Here is a 15,800-nt window from a genome sequence, read left to right on the forward strand (position 1 = left end):
ACTTGAGGTAACTGCTGAAGTTGAAGTTGTTGCTTCGGGGCATATTACGGTTGCTGAAAACTAGGAGGGTTATACTGCCTTGTTGTATATGGCTGATAAGATTGTTGCACCACATTCTGATTGTTGCTCCAGCTGAAGTTAGGATAATTGCGGTTATTCGGATGATAAGTGGCTGGAGCTTGTTATTATGATCTATGAAAGTTGCTCACAAATTGAGCTGATTCGCTAGAATTAGCACACTGCTCAGTTTCATGTGCTACCGCACAAAGTTCACAAACGCTAGTAATCTGATTAACTCCATAATTTGCCAAAGATCCTCCTTCATCGTCAAAGCTTGTAGTTGAGAAGCTATAGCAGTAGCTTGATCCACTTCAAGAATTCCTACTACCTTTCCTTACATTATTCTTTGCGTAGATTATGGTATTCATTGGCTGCCATTAGCTCAATCAACTCATAAGCTTTATTGTAGCTTTTAGCCCATAAGGCTCCACCAGATGCTGCATCAAGCATAGGTCTAGAATGTGCACCTAGACCATTATAGAAACAGTTTATGATCATCCAATCAGGCATGCTGTGGTGTGGACACTTCCTTAGCATTTCCTTATAACGATCCCAAGCCTCACACAGAGATTCACCAGTTTGCTGAGCAAACTGAGTAAGAGCATTCCTGATTGTAGCAGTCTTCGCCATAGGAAAGAGTTTAGTGAGAAAATTTTGAGCAAGATCCTCCCATTTGGTGATAGACCCGGGTGGTAGACAATATAACTAAAACTTCGCTTTGTCCCTCAAAGAGAATGGGAATAGTTGCAGCTTAATGGCATCTTCAGACACATCATTGAACTTGAAAGTGTCACAGATCTCGATAAAATCCCTGATGTGCATGTTTGGGTCTTCAGTAGGATTACCCCCAAACTGAACTGAGTTATGTATCATTTGAATTGTGCTCGACTTGATCTCAAAAGTGTTAGCCTTGATGGCTGGCCTGATGATGCTTGACTGAATGTCTTTGATCTTAGGCTTAGAAAAGTCCATTAAAGCCTTAGAATTATCTACTTGCTCCTCCATCTATAATAAAGGTGGTTCTTCGAATTTCTCTTCTTTAGCTACTTTCTCTTCGTCCTCAAAATCTTCCCTACAATCAACTACAACTCCTTTCTCGCCTTTTTCCAGAATTCTCCCGCGAACTCGTGAACGCGTTTGCATAAACGGTCGCTAAATTACCTGAAATACAACAAGAAAAAGGAGTATGTAAGTAACAATGTCTGAGTCAATGAACTTTAACGATCACCGATGTCAAACACATAAACTAAAAGTTAACACTGCAGTCCCCGGTAGCGGCGCCAAAAACTTGTTAGGGCAAAATACGCGCTAATAATTTACGCAAGTATACGCGTTCGCAAGTAATATAGAATCTTTTCCAGTTCGTTCCCACAGAGACTGAATTGGTTAACTATGTAATTTATGCACCTATGCACCGATGATATGGTTATTATCCAATGCCAAGATGATAACAAAATTGGGTTGTTTATACTACAAATTATATTAATGATTATAACTAAAAGAATAAAGATTGTTGTATATTATACGAGACAAACATGGGATTCTAACTTTATTAAATACTTCATTTAATAGCCTTATTGTTCTTAACCTTAACATGCAATGGTGATGATACTAATCAGATAACACGAAACTGCTAATCGCCAACTTTCGTTGCACGAATAACATACTACCAGACATCCACAAAAGAGAAAGAAGCTGAATAGACACCAATTATATTGAGACCCTACATGTTTGTAGAATTTGACAACATAAAGATTTAAAGCACAAGTTATCTATCATGATTACACAGGGCAAGTAAGATGGGTAAAATTACCTATGAATCATGCATAACAAAAACACATGAACCTATGCTAGCATGGCAAGTTCTAAATCCTTAAATTCACTATCACTTCATTAAGAATTAACACGCTATCTTACAAGTTCGTGACTCTTATAAGACGAATAAGCACAACCAATACAAGGTTATCATACAATCACCACACACTAAGGCATACAAACAATTTGACTGAAGAAATCCATAAATAAATCCGCTAGAACCCCACGATAACGATTAGCCCATAATCGGACTCATCATCAACGTGGGTTCCGATGAAAGTATGGTGTAATAAACGTAGTCTTTATAAAAAATTAATAAAACCAAGTACGAAACAAGAGTAAGGTTCACAAGTAAGAAAACTACCATCCAAGTTACAACTTAGAACAAAGATTCACAAGTAAAAACAAGATCTTCTTCATCTTTGTTGAATCCATGCTAAAACGGTCTTCTTACGGCTCTCCTTGCGCTCTGGTACATCTATCTTATGAAAACGTCTTTATTTGAATATATATAGCAGCTCTAAATAATCTGGAAGTCTCCCCTTTAGAATTAAAGTAGAATCAGGATTCTTTATTTCCGCACTGACGCGGCCGCTCGTTATCACAACGCGAGCGCGCAGTCTCTCTGGAACCCCGGTGCGGCCGCGTGCTATCACAACGCGGGAGCGCCGTCCTTCTGGGAAAAACACAGATTTCATCTTTTTCCTGCTGCTTCGAGTTGGCTTTCCACGAGCTGTTATTCCAACACCACCTGGACACCAAATTAGCACCAAAATAATGCTAATTCACCTGATTACCTAGATAATGCCTGAAATGCAAAAACACTAGAAAACATATTAAAACACTTAACAACTTGAGTACAAATGCATCAATTCAAAGCTTATTAGAGCATAATAAAGTGTCATAAATGCCACTCAACAGACATCAAACACATTAAAAACAGCACATACTTGAGTCCAAGACACCAAATTAATCGATATGAAGCGTTCCAAGTTGATATACATTCCACTTATCCCACCCCCAAACTTAAATCGATGCTTGTCCTCAAGCATAAACAGATTCAAAAATACAAATACAACGAATGCATGAATGCAACTAAAATGAAAAATGCAACTAAAATAAAAAATGCAACTAAAATAAAAAATGCAACTAAATGAAAATGCAACGATCCCCTCAGAATAACCATAATCAATCAATAAGCAAATGTCGCTAAAAATGCAATTACTCGAAACAGAGTTCAACTAAATCCCACAAATCAAATTACAAACCAGAAACGTGCGTGTGTGCGATGCTTAACAGATATGCTTTCATCAATAGATCAATAATCATATCCTATCTTTCACCAAACCAATCACAAGTTTATACATAAAATGCACGTTAAACACATAATGACTCACAACACCTCAATTTTATGAGAGTTATACAAGGATCATGCTATTATACTGAACACATAAACACAAATGCTTATTTGCCCGTGCAATGAATGAGGTCCCAAAAGACTTATATAATAATACCCATGTAGTGAGCGTTAGGTTAATGGATCCCATACTATACAAGCCTTAGGTCACTAGTCACAAAGTCTCCTAGAACTTAATAACTCGAGTATTAAAGAGCTCATTCTTGGTCAATTCTGCATGAACATATTTTCATTTTTTTCATTTTTTTCATTTTTTTCTTTTTCCTTGCTTTTTTTCTTTTTTTCAATGAATCTGAATGAGTATGTTTCGCTCCATCTCATTCAACCCTAGACTACTCATAAAAATATGAGCCGGCTACTAGCCATTTGACGCCTAGCCTTATTCACAATAAGCAATGAAATCCATATTTTTCCCTAGTTTAAAAATTATTGTTCCTACGTCATTACGAGAATAGCAAAAATTCTAAATATAACCAAGTCATTAAATCTCAACAAGCAAACAAGTATGATCATGATCCAGTTCAAAATCTACCTATAAGACTTGTAAAAAAAACTTGTTTCTAGGCATGCAATTCAATTCATTAGGACTTAACATCCCTCTATTCGACATCACTACACTCAAATCAACATCAACAAATTAATCAGAAATAGCGCAACCTAAGGGATCATGTTATATTCATGCAAATACAACTAAATGGACTCACATACACATGACAAAATATGCAAAACAACATGCAAACAATTATATGAACAATCATGCAAAATTACGAATGAACTACATTACACATGCAATATGAATCTATATTAACACAACACACTACTAATCCTTACATTATCACCCCCAAATTTAAAATATTCAATGTCCTCATTGAAGGCAATAATAAGGATACAAGGCATACCTAGTCGTCAGAAAGATCACCCTCCTCGGGTGGAGTATCATGAGGCCGATACACAGAATCAGCTCCAAATACAGGCCAATCGACCTCGACATCAGTGGCCCGGAAAGCAGTGCCCAAAGCCTGTGTCAAATCTATTACAAAATGACTGTGAATGTTGTTGTTAGGTCCCGAATTATCGTAGAAGGGGGGGTTGAATATGATAATCACTAAATTAAAAAAATTATTTCGAATCTTTTATGGATATAAAATTTAGTGTTCGGTTAGTGGTTCTGTGTTCTTGAGGTGAATAGTGTTTGGAATAATAAAATGAGTAACACAAGATAGTTGGGGTAATATATATTCATATATAAATCCGCGAGGGATGTTGCTACACTCCGGTAAATAAATTAACCAGCTACAAACTAAGATTAACAAAGTTCCTAGCTTCTACAAAGATCAGTAAATTAAATCCTATACAACGATCTAGCTTTTGTTTGTCTAAGGATTTAATTACCGGGTAACGTTTATAATGCCCTTATAAATATACAAGAGTTAAATTGGGCATTATAACGTTACTCCGGTGAGAAGAATAACAGATATAGATCCGAGTGTGTATCTCCTATGTTTTTCTTTGCTTCTAATTTCACTAGCTCTTTGGGAGAGAAGATAAAAAGAACAATTCTTTCTCAATTGCTGAATCCTTCTGCTGCTGAGTGTAGTCTTTTATATCAATTAATATATATGGATGAAATTGAACCACACAAATTAATTGAATGTATCAACAAAGATGTGGCTGAGGAGTAAGTGGCGACCAGGTATATTCTGGTAACCTACAACCTTTATTTGCAACCTGCGACCAAGTTGATTTCTTTTGTTTTTTTAACTGGCGACCACAGGGATGGGTGTTTTGTTTGCCTTGGAAAATCTCCGAGGGACTAACCTGCGACGTACCTAGTCATTTTTGAAGTTATAAGTTAACCTGCGACTCTTTTTGGTTGCCTTCCTTTCTGTTTTCCATTTTCTCTTCTTCTTTTTTCTTTTCCTATTTTTTGTTTTTGTTTTGTTTTCTTTTTCCTTTTTTTCCTTTTCTTCTCTTTTTTATTTTGATTTTCTTTTTTCTAATTATTTAAGTTTAAATTGTAACTAAATTAATTTATAAAACAAACTTAAAAATAACTTATATAAATAAACTAATTTAAATTTATAAAATAAACTTATTTAAAGTTTATAAAATAAATCATTTTAAGTTTATTAAATAAAATATATTAAAGTCCATTGAATAAATTTATTTTATTTATTTTATTTAACAATTAAACTTTGAACTAGGCCACTCTCTCTAGCTGTTTAGCTGTATACCCTGTGCACCTTTTCTCGTAATTTAACAGATAAATATTCAATCCAAGTACGTTTCTCAACTTAACAATTCTTCTAAAAATAATACCTAGATTCCTTTCACGAGCTTTTGACGCCTAGTGCAACTGATCTGGTTCACATACGACTAACCCCGATTCAGGTCTTCATATTATAGCCTTGATTACATTGTTAAGATTGCAATAACTTTATCGCTTCAAGCATTGACTGTCAATAAACAAATGTACTTTTACTGGAATCCTTTATGGTACTTTAGACAATGTCTTCATTGCTACTATGATCTTGAATACTTCATTCACTGTTCTTCACCGATGCTTGAACATATAAATGAACTCCTGTCAGTGAGTATAATTTCAAGACTGCAGCTGTCTTCTTTAACCTCTGTCTATACCATGTCTTCAATTTTTCAGATTCCTATGCTTCATACATTGTCTATCTTCAATCAATGCCAATACACTGAAATCTTCCTATGACACATATACACTGAATCTTCATCATTTCTGAAACCCTGAAAGTCTTTATCCTTTATTCTTGACTGAGGCATGATCATATTAATGAACTTCTTTCAGTGATCTGTAAACAGACTTCAAGCCTTCTTCTAATCTTCTGATTCTTTATATTTACCTTCTCTCTATTTCTTCTGATTTCTTGTGTAGACGTGGTATTATTAACCTGTCTTGTTCTAGTGTTGTTCTCATGTTGAGTTATCACGTAACTATTCATACAGGTACCCAGTCTCACCAACAATCTCCCCCTATTTGATTTTTAAACCTAACAAATAATAAATATAGAGGATAACTCAACTAACAACTAGGACTTGTAAATAATGCTACTGGTTTTCTGGATCAAATACTTCATTTCCAGATTTCTTAAGTAACTGAAATGAAAGATGCGTGTTCCTCTAGCACTGAACTGATCTTCAAGTAGTTTCATCTTCATTTCCTTGGTTCTTCAAATCTCTTCCAGATAATACTTCTCAGTCTTGAAGTAATCATCAGCAGCTTCTTTTTGTACAACCACATTTCCTATTGAGAAGCGCATATCTCTCTTCTTCTCCCCCTATGAGAATCAATTACTTAAAGGAGATCACCTTCGTTTACCACCTCTCCCGTACAATAGGATCTGCAGATAAAAACCAATGGTACTCCCCTTTTGGAAAACAACTTCTCCCCTTATAAAGAATAGTGATGAACCAATCCACTTCTTCTGATGTTGTGTGATGTACATGTGCTTTACATTTTTCCTCCTTCCTGCTATTTCCCCCCTTAGCTGAGGAATTCTCCAAACTATTACTTAAGCTTTAATGTCCCCCTTAGAGAAGGAATGTATGTTATCATCTGAAGGAGTTCTCATATTTTACTTGGTTGGAAAAGAAATAACAAGTCAGAGTCTGATCAACTATGTCCCTTTAAATATTACAAGAATGACTTCACTGTTGATCATCATGTTCACCAATCTTCCCAAATCCTTATACCTCCCAAATGTGAGATCACCAATTGTTATGTCCCGAACTTTTTAGGTCCCGAAGTATTCTAATCCAATCTGTAAATGTTAGGTCCCTAAAAGTTAGGTTTCAATCATAAATAGATTTGAGACCCAAAGTATCAAGAACCATGTTTAGGGATAGGGAATGGGATATGGTGTTTCTCTTTATTCCTCACTGTGAATGTGTGATTCTGTTTCGTGTACCTCACATGTGTTTCACTCTTCTCTCCACTCGTGTTTACACTCATTCTCACAAGTGTATCACTCATCTCATAGCTCTAAAATCCAGATGTTTCTGCAAGGAAAATCACATTAGCCATCCTTAAGGAGGTCACATGTGGTGCAATGGGAGTTTCAAAATCCCCATCCTTGTTAGACTCATCAGATGAATCCGAGTCATAATCTACAAGTTACTAGTTTCCCTTTTAGGGTTCCAGATTTGAACTCTAGGAAGGTAGACAATGATCCAAAGAATTTAGCATAAAGATCAAAGTTTCCCCCTAATGTCTGTGAAGACATGTCCTTGTGATTCATCAGGTAAATCTAAATCACTGTCAACAAGTTGTCGATCTGCACCTATGTCAGATCCACTATCCGCAGATGCATCCAGGTGATTTAAGCCTGGGGAGGTAAATACTGACATATGGCTATTGGATCAGTATCCTCTCCTAACACCTGTAAAGGCAATTGGTCCATTAAAGAACCTTGAACAATCGAATCTCACTGTAAAATGGATGAAACTCTTATTTCTGTCAACTCTTACTTTGTGTGTATAACCTATCCTTGTGCATCAAGAATTATTTATGTTTGAGGTGCTGACACTACATCGGATACTCTGGCCGACAGGAAAATTTCAATAGACGCACCATGTTGAGAGGATGAATCTAGTAACTGTTTTTGTGCTTTTTCAGCCCTTACATCTTTTTGAGAAGATGTATGGGGGCTAGCAGTTGCCTCTGTTTAAATACTACTCATCTTTGTAGGAGACAGAGCTGTTGGGTTAACTTCAGAACCTTCCTTATGTAGTTCACTAAGGCACTTTCTCCTTCACGCTCATTCATACTTCATTTTAGGGGTAAGAGAGTGTTGTTTGGTTCTGTTTCTGTGTTTGTTTTTACAGTCTGGGATAGAAGTTGTGGGTTTTCAACCTCATGACTATCAAGTAAAAGAAGGCCATTGGAGGCTGAACCTGCATCACAGAACATATGGTAATATAGAGATAAAATGCACTTAAGATCTATAATGAATGAAAATTATGCATTTAATCTTTTGAGAGAAATGATGTACAATAGTGATTTCAAAAAGATTTTAATGAAATAAGCAATCATCACTGTAGCAAGAAGTTTGATTTTTCTCTTAAAACTGTTCGAGTGCACGAGTCTATTTTTATGCATAAAGAGATAAATAATCATGTCTTTTAATGTGAAAAAGACACAGACTCATGACCTAGCAGTATTAAGAAGAGAAAGAAAGATTTTTTCTTTCAATATGAATGAGTTTTTGTAAAAGAATTGATCACTTAGGGTAAAGTCTAAGCAATTCTAATTCATGTCAAAAGCTCTATAATCTATCTTCATAAACTTATTACCAAAAATATTATTTATTGATAAATAATCTTAATAAGAATGACTATGCTGCTGGTTCAAATTATAGTGAATCTTTCAGAAATAGAAAAACTTATAAATTCACTAGAATTTAAAATCTCACAATTATCTACAATAAAATATTAACAACATATCATTGACTGATACTTGTCAAGTATTTTAGATATCAATAATTATGTTGCACCCTATTTTAATATAATTTAAATCATGAAACTGATTTGAAATGGAATTATCTAACATCACAATTCAAATCTATTAAAATAAGATATCAATGAATTAAATACCAATTATCTATCAAATAGACATTAGCAGTCAATTTCATATTCTATACAATTGTTAACTCCTAACTATTGTAATATCTCAGACAATATTGGTTCGATAAATAAAGCAACATTAACTAACATTGTCTTGTTTGCAATCTTAGAAAGATATTCTAAGTTTCATATACTTTGATCCATTGAGTATGGCATTTGTTATCAAAGTGTTTAGGAATTTGCAAGTAAGTATAAAATTATTCTAAGTGGATAACATATGGTTACTTCTAATAAATCATTATCCACATTGACCATAGTTTTACTTAAGAAAGATTTTTAGACTTTTTAGATTACTATAAGTGACTGAGGATAAACATTGATTAGTTAGAGGAGTTCTAAGTAATGTGACAAATACTAATACTTCACAATTAGTTCGTACTTACAATCTTAACTAAATATCATTAACTGATATAAGTTAAAAATTAGCATACAACTAATCATGCTACAATCATGATTATGATTTCAGTGAATTCTTGAGATGTTAACATTTCTAATTCACTAAAACCAAAATCTCATAATTAACTTATAGCACATAAGTTACAATCAATATACTAGATATCAACCGTTGACAGATTTAGTTATAATCAATCATGCTGCTTATTTATTTTAAGTTAGTTTGAATTATGGAGAAAATAAAATCATTGAATTGCTTCAATTTCCATAATCCAAACTACCCAAAATATATACTAAATAAATAAATACTAAATACCTATGAGTTAGATATTAGCACTTACATATTTATAATTATCCTTAAATAATCACCAGTAGGATATATGACTTATATACATGGAAATCACTCTATGGATAATTAATAATTTTAGAAATACTTTCTAAGCATATAAAATATTGAGAGTTTTATGCACATAACTTAGAAAATACTTCAACTTTCAATATTAGTAATTTTAGAAAAAAATATTGATTACTTAGAATAAAAATTCTAAAAAATATCACTAATACTAAAAGTATCACAATTATTCGTACATTATACAAATAACTATGTTGCATATTATTTTAATATAATTTATATTATGAGACTGATATGGAATGGAATTGTCTACCAACATAATTTAAATTAATTAAAATAATGTTCAAACTTAATGTTAGAATACTTAACTACCAGAAATGCATGTGATATTGTAATCATGATAATCAAGATAGTAGCACTAAGTACGAGTTACTGGATCACTAATAAATTCACAAGTCCTTTAAATATTGAAGATATAATACTTGTGAACTTATATTAAGAATTCCTTACAGATGGGATGTCCAACTAATGTGCAATGAATGATATCCCACACTTACAAACAAGTCTTGAAAGATTAATTTTAACAAGTGATTTAATAAGTGTTTCTGCAAGTAACTCTTTGACTAAAAGACATGCTCTCTAAATAATGATACTTGGTGTGAAGGTGCCTTGTCATAGAGTGTTCCACAGAGTTATTGGATTTGAGGTTGTCTCTTATCATAACAAGAATTCAATCTTCTTCCATGAAGTTGACAGATTCCCGAGACGCTTCTCCTGCTAAGTTGACAGCTTCAGAGATACTTTTCCTGTCTTTCTTACAACCTACATAATCTATATCTATATAGCCAAACATGTTAAGCGTAATATCTTTAGGTTACTTTACTCCAAGAGTTGGTAGTCCCTTAAGATATCTAATAATCTTGTTAATAGCTATAAGATTGGATTTCTCTAGGATCCACTGGGAACCTTGCACTCTAGTATCTTGAGAACATTATATCGCTACACATATATAACATTATGTTTGTGCCTAGTGATAAGAGAGTTATTAATATGATGACTCTACTTATTCATATTAAACTGTAGCTTCACTTAGAGTGCCATACCATGTCCTTGACAATTTCTTGAGTAGTATACTAGTTTATACTAACCTGAAGTGAGCTTGTGAAGAAGATCTATACATAGTCCAATAGATATGCAACCGTAAAGTCCATGAACTGTTGTGCATTGACTTCCTCTTTTGACTCACCAGCGAGGAATGCACTTGTTCATATTTTATCAAAAGTCTAATTCCAGGTAGAATGTGCACCAGGTGCCTGATATGTCATAATATCCTCAAGTCTCATCACTGGTGCTTTCTGTTAGATACTGCTTCCAGATAATAACGCAGCATCCAGTTTGGCCTTGTCCCTCGTAACAATGCCATTGTCATCCAGTTTTGACTTCTGGTCATCCTTGTACCAATTACAAAATTGTCATTTGGTTTGGATACCAACTTCCCTATAATCGGCTTGCTGACTGATTGAGTTCATCTTGCTTTACAATCACCCAATAAATCCGGATCTATCAGAGCTTTGTAACTTTATTAGTTTCTTCTTTAGATAGAAAACTAGAGAATTAATCATTCATGCTCAGTTGCCCTGCTAATCATTACTCCACCATCTGGATCACTTAAGAACTAGACTATGGGAATAATATTAACGTCAAACCCTTTATCTCAGCAAATAGGTTCTTTAGTGTCCTCTGATTTTCAACGTGGTGTTGTATCTGACTAGTTGATCTTTCTATTGCTTCCCCTAAGCTGTTGCTGGGATTTCCTGAAAATCCTTACCCTTGCTGACTGGCTTCATTGAAATAATGAGTTGTGTATTACACTTCCATTCCATTTCTTGGATATGAATCATCAATACCATTAATTTCTCATTTAACAGCTTGGAGCATGGAGTTGTTGAACTGTGGACTTAGACTTTCAATCATCTTCAGTTGATCAACCACAAACGCCATGTAGGTTGTAGACTCCACTGAGTAGCCATGAAAAATATCCTCACTAGTCTTAGCTGCAAATACCAAGATCTTTAAACAACTGAAAACATTTCATTGTTTGCTACTGTAGAACATTCTCCCCAAACACTTCCAGTGTTTGCTTCTGTTGGCCATTAACTCATTAGTGGTCTTCATGTATACATCATGATCGAGGCTTGATCTTACTTGTTGTAAACTGTTTTGACTGATCCAGCCCTTTGGTATTTAAAAAGTCTTGATTAGCTTGAAATTGTCCTTGTTGCTTTAATCAAGTACCGGTTCTTCCTTTGTACCACTCCATTCTGACACGGAGCTCTCAGTGCTAAATATGTCTCATTTCTTTTACAGTTGCTTATGGCTTGATCTTCTGATATGATTAATCACCATCTGTGATGTCTTATCTTGAGAATGCATGAACAACAACTTTGTTTAATAAGAGTAGTCATCCACCATCACTAAGGTATATCTTTACTTTGATGTGATGTTGTCTTTGACTCCTCTTTCTGACATGCCTCACATTTATCATCTTCTGAATTCCAGATGAGGCAGTCCTCTCACTAAACCCTTTTCACAAAAGAGTTCCTTGTGTTGATGTTCAAGGGTGAGAGCTTCTAATGCCATAGCTAAACTTTTGTCATATAAAATTTATAGTTGAAACCATTGACTTCAACTTTCTTAAGATTTGAGTCTAGCCACGAGCATATCCTTCCTTACTCTTAACCAGAGCAAGCTTCTCAACCTTCCTGCTTCAGATGAGACACTAATCCTTTGTTGAATTGACATATTGTCCTTTGATGCAGAACCATCTGATAAGAAGATTTATGCCTTGACTCTTCAGCAAGAAAGATGCTTCAACTGTTATCAGTGACTCCAATGATTAATTGTTATCAGTGATAGCAATTTTTGAGTCCATGATGACATTCCTTTTTCATCATAGCTTGTCCCATGATGAAAATCTTTGTTGTCATCTCCAAATATTATTGACGGGACAACTTTTATCAATCACAATTTATTGTGAGGCTCTTTCTTTGATCATATTCCTTGAGTATGAATTACCAAGAATACATATGAATCAAATAACTTGTTATGTTCTGCACTCACAAATGGATTAATAGTTCTTGGTACCCAACTTATCAGTTTGGGTCCAAATGGATTAAAGATATTATTTTAAACAGAGATAACAACAGCTGCAACCTTATCATGCTAATTCTTACCTTTGACTGATCATTTTCTCCATTTTGATACCATTGATAAAATTGTCTCTAGGCTAGAAAAATGGTTCCAACCTTACATAAGGAGGACTAGTAGTCTTTTCCCTATTGAAATCCTAAACATGTTTTTATATAATTAATGCAAATACTAAGAAATGCATTCATGGCATAAAAATAAGCAAGCATTGTATTAGGAATACATAGCATTCATTCAGATACATTACGCATAAGAATTAAGCAATATAGGCTTGATATCGAACAAACAGAATTAACAAACTAATCATTAATTCTATCTAGTCCAATCATGTTGATGTATCTCATCTAGCTGTCTCAATCCAAATATAAACTAATACATCTTAACAAACAATTCAGATCAAATGAATAAATCTCAATGTAATAGGATACAGAGAGTAAGCATAAACAAAGGTCTTATATGCTGGAAAACTTATATCTCACTTAAAAAATTAATCATTGTAACACCCCCAAATCCGGGGTCGGGATCCAGGTTGTCACGAGTTCCATTTCCCTTAATAACACCCAATCTTAATAATTACTCAAATACTCTGTACAGTGACCCCACAATAAACACACAAACCACACGTTATAGTCTCAGAGATGAACATCCAAAAATAATCACAAGTCGTTTTATTCCACAATTATATGTCAATACACCTTAAAAGGTTTTCTGGATAAATTTACATTTCTTTGCCATTATTACAATTCATAATATACATAAGTCTGGTACATTATTAGTTGAAAACTTAGCCTATTGGTAATTTCTACCTCAGCTACAGTGGCCTCAACGCTTCCAGAAAGCTGCGGAATGTTTCCTATCCGCTTGCGAATTGGGAGCTTGGTCCTGTTCATCTTATCTATCTGATATTGTGTGATGAAAGAAGAAAGCAAGGGTGAGCAGCAAGCCAACCAAAATAATATGTATAATGATTAACAATATATGAGCCTACTCATAATACTCATGAAAGTCTTGGTCAAAAGAAATGAACCAAGTTGATATCTTAATGCGATGAAGTCGCAAAATATTCAGTATATATATATACATATATACTTTTCAAAATATTGGAAGTCCTCTTCCATGCATAATATACACAAAGTCCCAGTGTATAACTGTATAAAAAATATCGTTGCAAGGTGATCTCATATATCTAACCTTGTCTCAATGTTTTTCTGAAAATCTTTGTCATTCATAAGACAATTATTATTTAGATATAAGTTTAAAAGACGAAGTTACAAGATACCCCAATATACTTATATCTTTCCCAAATACTACTTGAACTACCACCGTTCAAGTTATAACCAGTTTCAAAAGTTCATCACATAGATGAGACTATAAGACAAGATTTGAATAGATTCAACCTTTGAAATATTATTAAAGGAAATGAAGTTATGATATACTTCATTTAGTTCTGATATATATATATATATCCACATATACATCTTCTTTATACATTTCCTGAAAACCTCTGTCATGTAAAGTATGAACAGAATTGCAATATCCAATAAATTTGGAAAGGAAAAGATTTTGGCATAAACCAGATATCTTGCTGATCAGGCAAAGATACCCATAAGTAACCTTTTCTACTAGTAGATGGACGAATTCCCCACTGGTCATCACCCTGGTCTCAATAGGACCTTAAGCTGGACTGCCACTCAGCCACTTATGCATTTGATGGACTCCCACTGAGCCACTTACACTATTATGGACGCCCACTGAGCCCATGTTGTTTATGCCGACTCAATAGATGGACTTACTTCCCGAACGTTGGGTAAGTAATCAATTCATTTACCAAAACTGCAACCTTGTTGCGAATATAAAATACACCACAGAGCCGAATCCCCTAGATTTTTGAGCGAGTATTCAAGTCCCCTTAAAATGGAAGATCTTGAATTTGAAAACAAGTTTTGGGATCTGCTCTACCCTTTTTAAATTCATTTTGATGACTCGAAAACATTTTTAAGAATGTTTGGAGTAATACTGATTTATTAAAATAAATCAGTCCCGATATGAAAGAAATATCTGAATATTATTATTTAAATAATATTCCCATAAAGAATAATTGAGGTAGAAGTTGGAAAACTTATACTTGAACTGAATAGCAAATAATCAAATATATACTTATACGAAAGTAATATCTTTATTTGAATAATCAAAAATAAGTTTGATTATCGACACCTTATTCTTTAATAAAATAAAGAATATATCTCAGCAAATAATCGGAGTCATAGATCCTCAAATGAATATTCAAATAATATTCATTAAATAATATAAACTGAGTCATAAGCCCTCGAATGAATATTCAAATAATATTCAATAAATAAAATAAAAGGAGTCATAAGCCCTCGAATGAATATTCAAAATAATATTCATTTAATAAAATAAAGAAGTCATAAGCCCTCGAATGAATATTCGTAATAATATTCATTAAATAAAATAAAAGGAGTCATAAGCCCTCGAATGAATATTCAAAATAATATTCATTTAATAAAATAAAGAAGTCACAAGCCCTCAAATGAATATTCGTAATAATATTCATTAAATAAAATAAATGAGTCATAAGCCCTCGAATGAATATTCGAAATAATATTCAATAATAAAATAAAGTTATCAAATAAACCTTATTCGATTTATAGTTTTGAAAACTATAACCATATATATATATAAATATATATATATACATATATACAAAATCTACTCGGGATCCTCGACTCCCGGTTTTAGAAAATGTTTTCACCTTTGGGTCCCTATACTAAGGGTATATGCAAATTACCGCTATCCTCTAGCATAGGTATTATCAACTGATCAACAGATATATATAGCAAGAATACGAAACAGGCATGCATATATATATATACCATAGCAGCA

At 33.7% G+C, this 15,800-nt stretch overlaps 1 non-coding gene across 1 annotated transcript; it reads left to right on the forward strand.

Annotated features, from left to right (window-relative positions):
* The first annotated feature begins 568 nt into the window (after nt 1-568).
* Nucleotides 569-675, forward strand: LOC141676057 (small nucleolar RNA R71). The gene has a single exon (XR_012556667.1). It is a non-coding gene; the product is annotated as a small nucleolar RNA R71 (small nucleolar RNA).
* The last annotated feature ends 15,125 nt before the right edge of the window (nt 676-15,800 follow it).

Source organism: Apium graveolens, chromosome 7 (assembly GCF_009905375.1).
Source record: "Apium graveolens cultivar Ventura chromosome 7, ASM990537v1, whole genome shotgun sequence".
Taxonomy (NCBI): Eukaryota; Viridiplantae; Streptophyta; class Magnoliopsida; order Apiales; family Apiaceae; genus Apium; species Apium graveolens.